This window comes from Strongylocentrotus purpuratus, unplaced genomic scaffold (assembly GCF_000002235.5).
Source record: "Strongylocentrotus purpuratus isolate Spur 01 unplaced genomic scaffold, Spur_5.0 spur5_scaffold_7, whole genome shotgun sequence".
NCBI classification, from domain to species: domain Eukaryota; kingdom Metazoa; phylum Echinodermata; class Echinoidea; order Camarodonta; family Strongylocentrotidae; genus Strongylocentrotus; species Strongylocentrotus purpuratus.
This window is the reverse complement of record NW_022145613.1, coordinates 32,279,052-32,293,311: the sequence shown is the minus strand read 5'-3', so window position 1 is coordinate 32,293,311 and position 14,260 is coordinate 32,279,052. Positions and strand designations below refer to the sequence as shown.

Below are 14,260 nucleotides of genomic sequence, written 5' to 3'. Positions count from 1 at the left end.
TCCTTACAAGCAGGCGCGGATCCAGGATTTATAAGGGGGGGGGGGGGGGGGTAGGCCCAAATTTGAAATCAATTTGAAATTAAGTGTGTTAAAATTTGAAAATAGTGCCGGCCGATATAGGGGGGGGGGGGGGGGTGGTGAGCACTAATTTGTTTTTCTTATTTTTTGCTCCCTGAAATTTGAAAATCGCGCCGGCCGATATTTCGCTCAACACCCCCCCCCCCCCCCCCTACCCCCTTGAGCCCCCCCCCCCCAAAAAAAAGATAAATTTCTCGTCACAATTAAAAATTAAAAAACACTTTTTTTTGGGGGGGGGGCCGTCCTTTTTTCTTTTTGGGGAGCCAGGGAGGGGGGGGGGGGGCAAGGCCCGCTCGGCCCCCTGGATCCGCGGCTGATTAAAACAATATGCCGGTTTAATATCATAACGTTGTCTGTAAAAAGGATCCAGAGGCTGTGCAAATGAGAGCCCTACCCCAAATAGAGTCTTAACATCTTTAATAATATTGACTTTTTCTCTTTTACAAGCCACTTTGTTGAATCAGGTGTTTCAGTAACCTTATGTTTGCATCTTGCATATCAATTAATTTTTAAGTTGCAACATTTTCTATATTGCATCAGTCATCTTTTCGTACATCCCACTAGGGAATTCCATTGAGTTTCCTTCTCCGAATTCAAGCAAGGCTTGTTGGTCTAGTGGCATGATTCTCGCTTTGGGTGCGAGAGGCCCCGGGTTCGATTCCCGGACAAGCCCCGTGTATTTTTTTTCTCAATTAATGTCGGAGATGAGAAAATATTTTCCTCTATTCTGTGTCAATCACTACTGCTGTCAATAAACAATAATCCAGTTTTATTACTATTCGAAACATGTGATTTATGTACTACATAGATATATGCCAATAGTTTGCATGGCCATGAAAGGTTAAAGATGTCAATTGAAATACATTTATATGAATAAAATTATTGATACTGGAGTCCCTGGTACCAAAATGATATGAACATGTTATACCCCCCCCCCTCCTCCCGAAGTGGATAGTGCATACTAAATTTGGCATTCTGGATCCTATATTACGGAGCGAACGAACGAACGTGTCGTTCTAGTTCTGGCTGGTTTACACAAGCAAAAGAAGGGCTTGTCCGGGAGTCGAACCCGGGACCTCTCGCACCCGAAGCGAGAATCATACCACTAGACCAACAAGCCATGGTTTATGTTAACTCAAACACCAAACAAATCATTCTTCTATGAGGGACAATACAGAAGTATAGCGGGCTTTCAAAAAAGATATCTTAGGGCTTGTCCGGGAATCGAACCAGGGGTCTCTCGCACCCAAAGCGAGAATAATGCCACTAGACCAACAAGCCTTTGATGCAAGACAAATGTGAAGTAAAATTTATATTAAAGGGATCGTTTAAAAATGTTAAATCTGAGAAACACGGTCCTACATGTTACCAGTTTCTGTGATATGGTGTCATATTGAAGCCCTAAAAAAAAATCGCGCTTCAAAATGATCAAGAAGTGCCTCAAATAGGTAAAAATCTTTGAGTGACCGGTCTTACCATACTCGTTTTCCCCAATAGACTGTAGTGTTCCAATCATTAATATCTGGATAATCAGACAGTCGATCAGGTTGTAAAAGTCATGGAGTTCCTGACTGAGCTAGAGGGTTATAATTATCATTGCAGCATGAGTTAAATCAAGGATTATTTCTAAAGGATCTAAGACAAAGTTACCGGATCCCTTTAAAGTTTACAGGTCTTGTTCTATGAATGCAATTTGTGTTTGCCTAACGCATTGCAAATACTTAACATAGATCATTATCGACAGTGGGGGAGGGGGGGGGGGGGGCGCAGGGGACATCCCCTTTCCACGAGTGCCGACGGTGCAACATTTTTTTTTTTAAATGCCAAGAAATTGATTATACAGGAGTTTTTCGTTATTATATAGGACGACAGATTCTGTCATATTTTGATTTCAGTTCAAGTAAACATTTATTTTCGAAAGTAGAAAAATGAAACGTTATGGAAATTTCGTATACGGCCTGTTTTGATTTGGCCTGCGAACTTTTGCGCCCTACAAAGCGATTGTTATACTATTAAAACCAGGCCCGTACGGCGAGTAAAAACAGATATTTTTGGGAATTTTCGGCTGCCGTAAAGTTCCTACGGGCGCCGGGACAGTTTTTTTAAGTCGTACGGGCGCCGTGGTGCTGAGTTGGCTGCTCCCAATTATCCCAGCTTTTTTTTAATCTGACCGTTAGGCCGTAGAAAGCCAGTAAAGGGCACGTAGGGCACCTTACGGGTCCCGTGTGGGCTCCGGACGGTGCCCGGACGAACCCTCAACGATTTTTTGGGGGGTCAATTCTCATGAAAAATCTACGGGCGCCGTCCGGGGGCCATTTGAAATGACTATTGCCCGTGCGGCCCCTCACGGCGGCATCTCAAAATGTACAACGCAGCTGCAAAAACAGGAGGTGCGGATGTCAGAGGACTCATAGTTTAGGGCACAGCACGGCACCCCGGCCCCCACTCAGTGTTATTTAGGGTACGCATATGCTTGTTCCCTCTTTCTGAAAGCACCCCCTATCTGAGGACTGCCAACAATTCCGAACCCCCCTTTCGCGGGCTTTTCCTGCCTTGGAGACCCCCCTAAATTCGGAATAATTACTCAGGAGTCCAAAGAGATAAGAGAAGAAAAAAAACCTTTCTACAGAAATCTCTGGGTGAAAAGTTAAAACACCCTTTTTTTTTACAATTCTCGGGCACGAAAAGTACCCCTTTACCGGACATTTTGGTATCACGCATGGGGTCCGTCCGTTCTCGGAGTGGGGGGGGGGGGGGCCTGGCACGGCACCCTTAAGGGAGCCAAGGGTGAACCTGCTCATCGGACGGGGCCCGTAAGCTCACCGGCAGACACCCGCTCGGCACCCTACCGGCACCCTTACGGGCGCCTTGCATTTCACTCGAACAATTTCACCGGGCACCTCCCGGGTGCCGCAGAATATATGACCACACATGCAGTAGAAATGAAAATCGGAAGGTTCCCGTACGGTCTCTAAATCCACGGTAAGCCGCCGAGTTGGAAAATATACGGGGCCCGGTATAATTATATGTGACCTAGGCATAATTAAGCTTATGCCTAGGTCACAATTGCTCTACGGCTAGGATACGGCGGCCGTACGCCCCTGAAATCGAGAGATACTTGCGGTGGCCGCAGAGAATCTGAGGTGGCCTCAGGGTCACCCTAAGGCGTATCCCCATCTTGACAGGCCGTGCGGGTCGCCGTGGGATTATAACGCTGAGTTTTAAACCGTTTTCATTTCTAGATTCGCCATAGCAATTAGACATGCCGTACAGCGGTTCCACGGCGACCGTACGTCGGGCGTACGGTAGCATTACGTTTTTTTATATACTCCAGGGGTGAAGCGGCAGCATCAGTCTGGCCGCATGGTCGCCGTATGGTCCTACTTCGGCCGCCTTGCGTCTGCCTTAATATTTGTCAAAAAGCTACGACCGCCGCAGGGGCGTTCTAAGGCGACCGTGCGTCATCACTTCAAAAGCCGTACTGCAGTCGCAGATTTTCTGTGTCCACAAATTCAGAATACACCGTGCGGCTACCCTAAAAAATGTGATCGCTACCGCATGTGACCGTGAGAATGCTGCTGCGGTCCTATAATTGCTTTTGGCCTTCGATATTAAAGACTGCACGGCCGCGGCGGCAAATGCGACCTATGCATAACTGACTAAAAAAGGGATATTTAAAATACTGGATGTAGTGCGTTTGGAAAGACGACTTCTTCTTTCTGGGCATAGTGTTTTGGAGATATTTGTCTAGGGGAGTAATGTCCAAGAATCGTGTCCTACCTGTTAAAGCCACGCGTTTCTCTCGGCTCAGTCTACGCTTCTGTGCCGACATTTTCTTCCCGCTGCGCCCAATCTCGGCACTGTCTGTCGAAGTCGGATTCGAGGTCGATGCCGGATCATTCTGCGGCTGACGAGACATTGAACGATTCTGAGCGACATCGGGTCCGTCGCCAGCGGAACTTTTACAAGATGGGGCCTGTTTGTCAATCTTTCCGGATATCACATACGGTCCAGACTTCCTACTGTCAACGAAGGATTCATCCTTTCTGATATTAACAGGCACAGCTTCGTCTTTTTGAAATCCTTCGTTCTCCGTGGCGCCGTACGCATCGTCACGACTGTCCTTATATTTTTCAGCACTATCCCTATGGACATCTGTCATCGACCGCATCGAAACACCCGGAAATGAACATTCTAAACAATCCGGTCTTAGAATTGAATTTACCCGATGGATCCCATGGACTCTTGACCCGGACGATTTCTTGGACACATGTGAGGCTCTTCTTGTTGTATCGAAGGAGCGGAGTAGCCGGTCACTCTTCAGGATATGATGTATGATGCATACATAGCAGATGATCATCACCGGTACGGTTATCACAAAAATGACTGTGGACCAGATTATGTAGTATTTACACGTGTCGTCGTCGTCCCATTTAGGAGAGCAATGATGTGTGCGCTCAGTGTATTCATAGGAAGTTAGAAAGCCGAATGCAGGCGGCAATCCGAGCGAGAAACAAACCACCCAAATGAAAACGATCGTCAAGTACATCCGACGTCGAGTTGGCGGGAAATGGACGGGCCAGACGATAGAGAGGTATCGGTCAACGGCGATACACATGACGTTAATGAAGTTACCGATGGTACATGTAGTAGCGAAGAAGCCATTTATCTGTATGAGAGAGAGAGAGAGATAGGGGGATACTTTTCGTTCAATAAAATGAATTTGCAATTCGGCATAATCATATCTAAGAAAATGAAAAAGAGAAATATCAGGATTTGTATCGAAAGGCAACTTTTAAATAAGTTTGTCCTTAGTCAAATGTTAATTCAAGAGTGAGCAAACAGATGAATTAGATAATGAACAAGTTAACCTAAACTTGGTATAAAAATGAGCGAATTAATACATCAATTCAATTACAAATAACTTGGCTTAATTCATTATGCTATCAATATCATTCATTGCCGTGGGTATAGAATGAAAAGAAACACTAAGTTCTTCTTCTTTAAAGGTACTATATGTCTCATTTGACGGACAAAAAAATGAAAAGGTTAAGTTCCAAAGGCATTTGAAATCATACCAATTTAGAACTTCCCTCAAAACGAAGGGCTTGAAAATGTCTCTAAGTGGGAAAATAACGACCATTAATTAATCGACTTTACGGATTGCAATCACTAATAGTCTGCTTTTCAGACCCTTGTACCGAATGGTCGTACGTTTCATGCCGCGCAAATAGATTCAATCAGTTTAATTTTGGCTATTACAAGAATTGGGTTATTGATGTAGACAAATGCTCATGTACCTTTACAGCTCCTTTTTGTATGTTATGACCATAGAAAAAAGTAGTAAGTCAGTCACTCAATAGTGTCTCACATTAAAGTGTAGAAAGTAACGGGTTTCCTTGCATAATTTGAATATTAGGACACTGCTTACGTTTAAATTCTACAGATATGACATACGTGACATGTTCATAATTCCTGCACATTTCTACAGAATTTGATGTTGGCTGCAAATGAGACAAAGTACCTTTAATTAGAATTGTTTTAATTGAGTAAGTCATTTATTTTTAAAGTGACTTGAGCAGTACTGAGTATTGTAAACAGTTGGCATTGGTCTTACCGTACAAATTATTCGGTTGTTGGAAAGTAGATAACCGTCGTCTATAATGGTGACTACAGAGAATGTCATACTTAACAGCACGACAGCGAGGTCGATGACGTTGAGATTGGCGATCAGAAGATTATGATGGTGTTTCTTCAGCTTCGGCGACGTCAGTATCTGCGTCATCGCCAAGATGTTCGCAAAGAACGAGGCGATCATGATGATGATCAGGGTAACGACTTCGCTTATCGCTTCAGGACTGTACCTGTCGTGTGGAGGATCTCCAGTGATGTTGGAGTCCGTCGTGCAGGTGTCTGTCGATAAAATTGACGAAATCATGGCACTGCTTGTTGATAATTATTGCCTTCAAATTTCTGATGTATTCATTAAACTGACGTATACACGGCACTGCTTCTTATAATTACTATCCTCAAAGCTTTGATGCATCCATGTAAATGAAGCAAACATGGGGCGACTTCTCAATAATTATTAATGTCTCCAATTCCTAGATTCACGCCGAGGAAAAGTATTTATTTCATAGAATAGCGACAGTTGTACATCATAAGCCACAAACGATATATTTCCTATAATTACAACAATCAAACCAAATTTAATCCAAATTGAGACTTTGTTTAAAAAAAACTTTTAGTTAAAAAAAAAAAGGCGCTGGTGAAATTCAAAATTCCTTTTTTTTTTGCAGTTCATGATTCACTTGAGAAAGACTGCAGCAGTGTTTACTTATATGTAATTTGGAATATGTATGCCTTAAGCTGAGTTTTGAAAGCAGATAGCTGATCACAAGAGCAAATGTCCTGATGGACCGTTCCACAACTTAGCCTTAGATGCAGAAGCAGCGAATGATATATCATCCAGCAGAGACCACAATTTTCTACCCCAGCAGGATCAGTAGCGGATCTTAACTTTGGATAAACCCTGCAATCTGTTTTCGTTTTCCTTCTCGATACTAGCAGCTCCAGCGCAGTTTCTGTTTGATTTCCTAATGGCCAGGTAATAAATGAGAACTTATTACATTAATATCTTATCGAATTAATTTCGCGATCATAGGGTAATAAATGTACCTATATATCCATGGTGATACTGACGTTGCCTACTTAAACGGCTCATTCTGAGTCGCAGACGACTATAACTTTCACGTTCATGTTTTGTCACCCCCCCCCTTTTTTTTCTTTCGCAATGATAAGGTTGAGGAAGGATTACAGTAATCGCTTTGAATAATAAATTATTTATATTTGAAAAAAATCATAAGGAGGGACATACTGCTCAAAACATTCCCAGTTGAGATGGACATTGTAAAATAATTTTTGAGATTAAGTTCATTATATATTTTTATTTTACAAGATAACGATGTAAATTGTAATATGTTTTGTACTTAACTCTTTGAATTCCACATAATTTTTCAAAAAATATTATTTATTGTTTTTTCATTAAAAAAAAAAAAAATTGATAGATAATTTGAAAACAAGCTAATGAGTTTCGAATAACATGACAATTAATGACAGAATGGAAAAAAATGTAACATTAAGTGCCTCAAACTACATTTCCCCTTAAAATCCCCTCCCCCTTAAAAAACAAAAACAAAAACCTCCCCTCTCCCTTAAATCCCCTCCCCAAAGAAAAAACCCTTTAATAATAATAATAACAACATTTATAATGCGCACATATCCACCCCAAGAGATGCTCAAGGCGCCTAACAAGGTGAGTACATTGAACGAAAATAATTTAACATAATTAAATATAATTCAACAACTTTAATTACATCAGATTGTGAAATACACTACGTCTTAACTAAGGAATTCAGACATTAGATAGGTTTTCATTTTTTTTTGGAACAAATTTTGATTGGCTGACATTTTGATTGATTGGGGTAGTGAGTTCCATAACCGGGGTGCAGCAGCTGTAAAAGCTCTGTCTCCCCAACTCCTCTTTGTTCTTAATTGTGTTAAATTTGTTGAATTAGAGGAACGAAGACCTGCACGAGAACTTAAAGAGATATTAAGAAGAGAGGAAATATATTCAGGGACTGATCCATTTAGTGAATGGTAGGTGAGTAGTAGAATTTTATATTTGATACGCTGTTCTATTGCAAGCCAGTGAAGGTTCTTGAGTATTTGAGTAGTATGGGTCGAACGTTCAGATTTAGTGACAAGGCGGGCAGCTGCATTTTGAACCTTTTGTAGTCTGTGAATTTGGTATTTAGGAAGTCCATAAAGGAGAGAGTTACAGTTATCGAGATGAGATGTTACAAAAGCATGAATCAATTGTTGAGTGGTTTGGGGGTTAAAAATTTCCATATAGCGCGAAGATTACGAAGATGATAATTGGCAGCTTTCACACATTTTGAAATATGTGAGTTATAACAATCTTGGAAAGTTGTTGTCTGGAGCCTAACAAGAGAAATTCTGTTTTATCGTCATTTAGTTTGAGATAATTCATCCATTTTCGTACATCACGAATACAACTTTCAAGATCTTCAACACGTTTTTCTACCTGTTCCTGAATAGGAAGACACGAAAAATATAAGTGTAGATCGTCTGCATACATATGATAGCTTATATTGTGTTTACTGATTATCTCATGAAGTGGTAAGGTATATACATTAAATAGATGGGCACATAAAACAGAAGATTAACAACCGATGAAGTTGTATCATGAAGGTTAACCGCTTAAGATCGATTTGAAAGGTAGGAACGAAACCAATGGAGACATATTCCACCAATGCCAACCTTTTTTAGTCTGTCGATTAAGATATTGTGTTTTAAGATAATTGTGGTTTGTGTTTTGTGTTTTGTTCTTAATCCAGGGTATTCATATCTCATTAATTCCATACAGAAAAAAACTCATATCCATTCCATAACGATAAAAGGAAACATAGGGACACTGATAATATACGTATAGTGTACAAATAATAAAGGAATAGAACAATATAACAATACATTAAAGAAAACATAATATAATCCATCATAAAATAAGTGCTTTGACAACCAAAATGACCTCAACTCAATGGACATCTACCCAACCCCTCCCCTAAGGACCCCTGACCACCCCATCCCCCATCGTACTTGGCACCACCCCGCCCGTCTATCCCTCCCCATTACACATATACACTTACACCTACGCACATAGGCGCCGGAAGTGGGGGGGGGGCAGGGGGGGGGGCAGTTGCCCCCCCCCAGTCAAAAAAAGTGGGGGGGGGGGGGCAAAACGCATTTTGCCCCCCCCCCCTCCAACAAAAAAAACAGTAAAAGAGTAAACATGGTTTGTATTTTAATCCAAAAGAACGTTACAATAATAAAAACCTGAATTAAATCACATATACGATTCCATTCAAGGAAAAGGAAAGTTCACAGGAATTAAATTTCATAAACATTGCGCATGCCACCTATACGATATTTATTAATGGAGGTCTCTATAATAGCGATACGCGCATATCGTGGACATATTGTGCGAGAATGGGAAAGCGTGTCCGTTTTTTTGTTATAGGGGTAAGAAGACATGAGCCCCTGAACGCTGGCGTACTGATGGGGGAGGGGGGGGGGGGGAGGTGATTTTTTTCTTATTCAAAACAAGTGATTTACAAACGTTGATGTTGTGACATGATTTTCCGGCATTTTTTTGTTAGTCATACCTTTGTATGCGTTTGTTGGAAAATAAGAAATTTCCAAATTACAGTCAGGCGATATACGCTAATTTAGAAGCCTTTATGTCATGGTCTGCAAAGTGGCTGGGCTCGAGCCCCCCCCCCCCTCCTTTTTGAAAAAAGTATGTTAAAGAGAAAAAGAAAGAAAGACGGAGAAAAAAATAAGTGACCTGCCAATGTCACAAATAGGGTACAAAAAATGCTCATCTGACCGTAATTAAATGCTTAAAACCCCAGAGCTTACGGGGGGCTCCGCCCCCGCACCCCACCAAGGTACCTAAGGCGGGCCCCTGGTTGCTCATCTGACCGTAATTAAATACCTAAAACCCCTGAGCTTCCGGAAGCTCTGCCCCTGGAACCCCACCAAGGGCCCTAAGGCGGGCCACTGGAAGCTCATCTGACCGTTATTAAATACCTCAAACCCCTGAGCTTCCGAGGCTTTGCCCCTGGACCCCACCAAGGGCCCTAAGGCGGCCCCCTGGGTGCTCATATGACCTTAATTAAATACCTAAAAACCCTGAGCTTCCGGGGGCTCTGCCCCCTGGACCCCACAAAGGGCCCTATGGCGGGCCCCTGGATGCTCACCAGACCGTAATTAAATACCTAAAACCCCTGAGCTTCCGGAAGCTCTGCCCCCTGGAACCCCACCAAGGGCCTTAAGGCGGGCCCCTGGAAGCTCATCTGACCGTTATTAAATACCTCAAACCCGTGAGCCTCCGAGGCTTTGCCCCCTGGACCCCACCAAGGGCCCTTAGGCGGCCCCTGGAAGCTCATCTCACCGTTATTAAATACGTCAAACCCCTGAGCGTCCGAGGCTTTGCCCCCTGAATCCCACCAAGGGCCCTAATGGGGCCCCCTGGATGCTCATCTGACCTTGATTAAGTACCTAAAACCCCTGGGCTTCCGGGGGCTCTGCCCCCTGGACGCCACCAAGGGCCCTAAGGCGGCCCCTGGATGCTCATCTGACCGTAATTGAATACCTAAAACCCCAGAGCTTCCGGGGGCTCTGCCCCCTGGACCCCACCAAGGGCCCTAAGGCGGGCCCCTGGAAGCTCATCTGACCGTTATTAAATACCTAAAACCCCAGAGCTTCCGGGGGCTCTGCCCCCTGGACCCTACCAAGGGCCCTCAGACGGCCCCCTGGATGCTCATCTGACCTTAATTAAATACCTAAAACCTCTGAGTTTCTGGGGGCTATTCCCCCCCCCCCCTTGGAACACGTCAATTGCCTTACAGAGGGCCACTGGATGCTCATCTAACCGTAATTAAATACCTAAAACCCCTGAGCTTCCGGAGGCTCAGCCCCTTGACCCCCTGCCGAGGCTCATGCCCTGGACCCCACGCCAATTTACGCTCTACCTGATCGATAATACTCCACTTTGAAAAACGTTCCGCGGGACCTGCATGTAACGTGTAAGACTGGTGGTGATGCAGATTTTTCGTCTGCCCCCCCCCTTCCGAACTTTTTTTCTCATTACGTCACTGCCCCTGGAATGTGAGCCCCCTGGAATGTTTGCCCCCCCCCCCCACCCCCAGTCCAAAACTGCTTCCAGTGCGCCTACCTACGCACAAACACACGTTGGTTTGTTTTAGTTACTTATGTTAGTTTTACTTTTTACTTCTTCCCGCTTCTGCAAATGTAAACTTAGTTTAATGATTTTTGTTTGGCTCCTTTCCTTCATCCCTATATTTCTATATTGTTTTATGTACTTCAACTGGCGGAGATATTATCAAACTTGTTCAAGCCCGATCAATTTATTTATTCATTTATTTATTTCTGATATTTAAAAAGGGGGCACATATCACGAATTTGGTGGTCTTCCATGAGGCCCTGTTTGGTAAGAATAACCCAAATAACAGCAATTACGGAATACAGCATTTAACTATTTGGGAGTTTCCTATAATATGTTTCTGCACTTTGTTCACAGAAGGAACACTTGTCATTTCAAACAAAACCAAACTTAAATTAGTGCTCCGTTGAGTACATCGCCCCATGAAGTAATGTGTATTGAAATTCTGATAGTTCCCTAATGAGTGTCGTGAATCTAGGGCTTACAAAAATATCTCTTACAATCATTTTTGGTGAAGTCAAAATTAAGTGTGGCCATCTCGTATCTGATATACATGTTGTAAATTTGTTACCCAATATTCGTAAAATCTTCCTCGAAGACACATCTGTTAACAATATTACTTGTCCAGAAATATTCAACTGAATATTTTTTTCATTCGTATGATAGAACTGACGAGAAGGTCCGTGAGTCATCATTTAAACAAGTGACCAAAATATAAATTTTATTGAAATATTTGTAAGAAAAGTTTCTCCAATGCTCGAGCAAAAATTTATGCTGTGCTATGTGTTGAAAGACTGCTTGAAGGTTCATGAGCTACAGGAAAAAGGATGTTTTTGTTGACATCCCCAACCCTTAATTCGATCACAATGGGTGTGTAAAGTCATCCTTCCTGGAAATCGTTGCATTAATGATGCAAGTTTTCCAACTATACGGGAGCGGCCGACGTTTACTCTTGCGTCATTCTCTCTGGGCTTATTCGTGAACGATATTGGATTTGGGCTTAGTTTTGGGATTTTGTATTTAGCATGGAAATGGTCCAAATTAGGGAACGATCGTGTCACAAGGCTTGATTTCGTCAAAGTTTTAGGTTCATCACAGTCACACCGCAAAACTGACTCCATGCCGACTAATTTGTAACCATGCGAGACTAATTCATGTTTTGATCGGTCTAATGTCGGTCTCGTGATTACGGTTGCAATTTGGATCTTAGGTTCAGTTTGAGGTTATGGTAAAGATTAGTGTTTGGTACAGGGTTGACGTTTTATAGAAACGTTTATCGAAGGAAATTGACGTAGGTGAATCGTCTTCGGAGAAAGAGTCGTTTAATGATATTAATAATATGTCCATTTATATAGCGCAGCTACTATATGAATATTCTCTCCTGTCTTAATACAAGGCATCACATTATTACCCCCAGCTCGAGGTGAGCCGTCATGATTAGGCGCTAAAACATTCAAGGTATTCCTTCCTACCAGGTACCCATTTACTTCACCTGGGAGGGGAGTGATAAATGTAGATTAATGTCTTGTCAAAAGGTATAAGTGCCGCGGCGGGACTCGTACCACGAACCATGTGATCCACGGTCCGGTGAAGTATCCACTAAACCACGACACCTCTACAATTACCATATATAAATATCGAATCAGTGGTGACCGAGTTAATTCAATTAACGTCCTTGAATCTGTAGATACAGTCTTTGTATGATTGATAAAGACAAGCTTTGAACTCATCATAATATCTAAGACATGAGTACAACAGAAGCACCTATGTGTCTGATACTTTACCTTCAAGTTTCAAGTTTCAAGTTTATTTATCTTTCTTTCATAACACACATTACAAATATGACATGAATATAAAAGAGTGAACCGAATATGGCGTTACAATAGAAAGATGAAGTGACCTTGGTTGAAAGCAAGGCTTGTTGATTTAAGGTCAATCATGAGTAGTTTATGAGTATGTCATAAACGAACAAACTCGTCAGATAAGAATAATGCGTATATTTAAATGCTTACAAAACTAAACTAACTAAACAACTGAGAAAATATTAAACATAAATAAGTACAATAAAAATCTACTGACTACTAAATAATGGCTATAAACAACAGGAACAGGAATATAATACGAGCAACAGGACTGAAACACAGACAAAAACTAAACAAGACAGACAGATGAATAGATGTGAGAAACGGGAGTAGAAGTATGCTGACCTATATAGCAAATAATTTTCTTAAATATTGATCTCAACTATAAATCTAGACGATATCAACTCAAATACAGTAACTTCAGTTTGCGCTTAAATACATAAATACTGACCGATTGCGCTATTCTTGGTTCAAGGGAATTCCAAAACCTAGGTCCAGTGGACCCCAAAGTAGTAAGGGCAAATTGCGTTCTAACAAGAGGTAAGTGTATGAGATTTTTTGATGAATATAGTTCGTCATTTTGTCACTTTAGCATTTAATATCCCTCACATTGAAGTAGTATTTTCGAGCATTGCAAGTAATTCCTTCACGTCGTCAAGATTCTTTATAGGAAATCGTCTAAATATTATATCAATAGTTCAGGAAACATCGGCATCACCAGCTATTCCAGAGGAAACATCTTAGCAACAATAGAAGAAAAAAGAAAATATATATACATCTTCTATAGATCATCAATACAATATGAAAAGCAAAGCCGAGCGAAGACAAATCGACAACAACAACATACATTCCATATACCGTACTCTATTTCCGCTATGATATTTTTCTTACGTGCAGCACAACTTTGAAATGTTCTGTTTTTAATTAAACGTACCTGATTCTATCCAATTTCTCCAAAACCAATCTATCTATAAATCTAAAGTAATATCTAAAAATAGCCAGGCGTGATGGCATTTTTATTACATTATATGAAAATTAATAACGCTTGTGGACAGCAATACTATTATTAATACCACCTTACATGACTATATAATTTTCAACAGTACAAATTTAGGTACTAAGGGAGGAGGAAAAACATTAATGTGTACGGATGTAATGCTACTTAACGTCAGAAAGACTGACTTGTAGTATTAACGTACAAATGATTTGCAACTGTTGTTCTAATTTTGAGTAATGTTGTTGAAGTGCAGAAGTGTTAATTGCCAATTGGTGTCATCTGTAAAGAAAATATGGCAGGCGTAAAATATTGAAACCAAATATTACTATGCTGGGTCTTGAAACAAAAAGACAGTAAAATATCACAAAAGTCATAGCTAAGTGCTATTAAGAGAACCGTTTCAATTGCAGAATTAATGGCGACACATCCTTGATCAAAGTCCTCGTATGTTACTGCCTCGCGTCTCTAAAGATTGAAAACCGTCAAAAATTGAGG

General features: G+C 41.6%; 3 non-coding genes across 3 annotated transcripts; 1 reads left to right on the top strand and 2 right to left on the bottom strand.

Moving 5' to 3' along the window:
- Nucleotides 1-679: 679 nt before the first annotated feature.
- On the top strand, nucleotides 680-751 carry TRNAP-UGG. Its single transcript has one exon. It is a non-coding gene; the product is annotated as a tRNA-Pro (tRNA).
- Nucleotides 752-1,126: 375 nt separating this feature from the next.
- On the bottom strand, nucleotides 1,127-1,198 carry TRNAP-CGG. Its single transcript has one exon. It is a non-coding gene; the product is annotated as a tRNA-Pro (tRNA).
- An 89-nt stretch (nucleotides 1,199-1,287) lies between these two features.
- Nucleotides 1,288-1,359, bottom strand: TRNAP-UGG. The gene has a single exon. It is a non-coding gene; the product is annotated as a tRNA-Pro (tRNA).
- Nucleotides 1,360-14,260: the final 12,901 nt, after the last annotated feature.